The sequence below is a fragment of the Frankliniella occidentalis genome, unplaced genomic scaffold (assembly GCF_000697945.3).
Source record: "Frankliniella occidentalis isolate FOCC.00 unplaced genomic scaffold, Focc_3.1 Scaffold325, whole genome shotgun sequence".
In the NCBI taxonomy this organism is placed as follows: domain Eukaryota; kingdom Metazoa; phylum Arthropoda; class Insecta; order Thysanoptera; family Thripidae; genus Frankliniella; species Frankliniella occidentalis.
The window spans coordinates 250,015-251,967 of NW_026267449.1; positions in this window are offsets into that span (position 1 = coordinate 250,015).

Below are 1,953 nucleotides of genomic sequence, written 5' to 3' on the forward strand. Positions count from 1 at the left end.
AGAAAATAACAATTCTACAATGACTGAAAATCAATAAAGACTGCCTTTTCAGAGTCAAGGAGAAAGTTTGATGAAACTTTAAAAGTTGCACTTGCACAAAGATGCAAAATTGAATAATAGCACACATTACTTTCTGTACTGAAGGCATTTGAGGCGTAACACTTCAGGAGATTATAACACTACGCCAAATTGTAGAAAGCAGCACAAAAGTGCAAAGCCTTCCCACATTTCAATGTAATAATAACTCTACAATCAATAGATAGCCGTTTTGTATAAATGTAACCCAAAAAAACAACAACAAAAAACCACAGAGGCAACAAAAAATTGCCCTGACCATGTTTAAGAGACATTTGTACAAGGATTTATAAATTAAAAAAAAATATTATGCAGTAGCCTGTCTAACAGACTTATGTTGACGAGGGGCTTACAAATAAAAAAACTAGACCAAATTGAGCAAAACAATAGGGGAATATTTAACATTTCCATCAAGTTACTGATATAATGTTAGTGCTCCTACAAGTTCCCTGACCAAGTTTAAGAGTCATATGTACAAAGATTTATAAATGAAAACAACATTTTATGCAGTAGCCTGTCTAACAGACTCATATTGAAAAGGGGCTTACAAATAAAAAACTAGACCAAATTGAACTTAACGATAGGGGAAAATTTAACATTTCCATCAAGTTACTGACATTAATATTAGTGCTCCTATAAGTTCCGTTTACTTTCCAACCTTAAAGAATACCTCGTCTTACTTTTCATGGTTACTTTTCTCTTCATACGATCAATGAGTGACCCGTATGTCTCACATATTTGAGAAAACAGATAGCTACAGTCAGCAGGATGCCTGCGCGTTACATGAAGAAGCAAATTCAGAAATACTGAACTGCGCCTGCGGCTTGATGGTATCTTACATGCTGGACATTGAATGATTGGTAACTGCAGAATTTTAGGAAAGGGAGTGGGGCGTGCCTGCTGATCACTGTAAAGATCTGCAAAACCTTTTGCAATTTTCAACAACTTACTAGGGTGTATGTGGCTCTTTCTTTTTCTTCTTGGGATTTCTCTTGCAAGGGGCAATACTTGAAGTGCATCATTTTGATTATCTGAAATGGATCCTTCCTCATCATGTTGTTCTTCAATCTTCAGATCAATCATTTTTGTTTCTTCAACCTGGAGACAACAAGAACAGAAAACGTTCACCTACTAATTTCCTTATCTATAATTTAACAAAATTAAGACATAAGAGCACAGCAAAATCACCAAATTAATACATGCCGTCATAGTTGAGGACAACTCTATTTCACACACTTCAGTTTTGAGTAAAAAGGAAGTCTCTGAATTTAGGCCAATCTCGGCACTGGGCACACCATTGATAAATTCAATTGGTTCTTCTTTCACAACACCGTCGAACTGTAATTGATGGCCTTCCATGGTAGGTAGAATGAAAACTGAAAGTAAAAACGCATTACATACAATGATACATAAAAATAACGATACTGAAAACATAATCTAGAGTGATCTAGGTTATGAAGGACGTAAACAGTGCACTAGTTTTACGTAAGAAGATGAGTAGGAGATAAGATGAGTTATATCTTCTGATGTCTAGTCATAATCTAACGCTTTTACATTTCAAGTCAATCCGCATTCACTTCAGTTGAGTACTTAAAACCACATTATTATTTAAAAGATCCTATTCGAAAATGATGACACCAAATTATGTTACCTTCCCTCCCTCTGCCTTGCTTGCTTACTGCTGTTTGCTTTGCTGCTCAGCCTCAGCGGAGCGGCCAGCGCCGCAGCCGCAACGCAGAGGTTGCCTGCCCTGCCAACCCGTGGTAGACTCCTCTGGTTCCTGTGGTTCCGGTGTCGCAGTGGAATAGTACCCCGTACCCCCCCGGTACAAATCACCTAAGGTATTAGTACCCCCCGGTATAAACCCCCTAGGACATT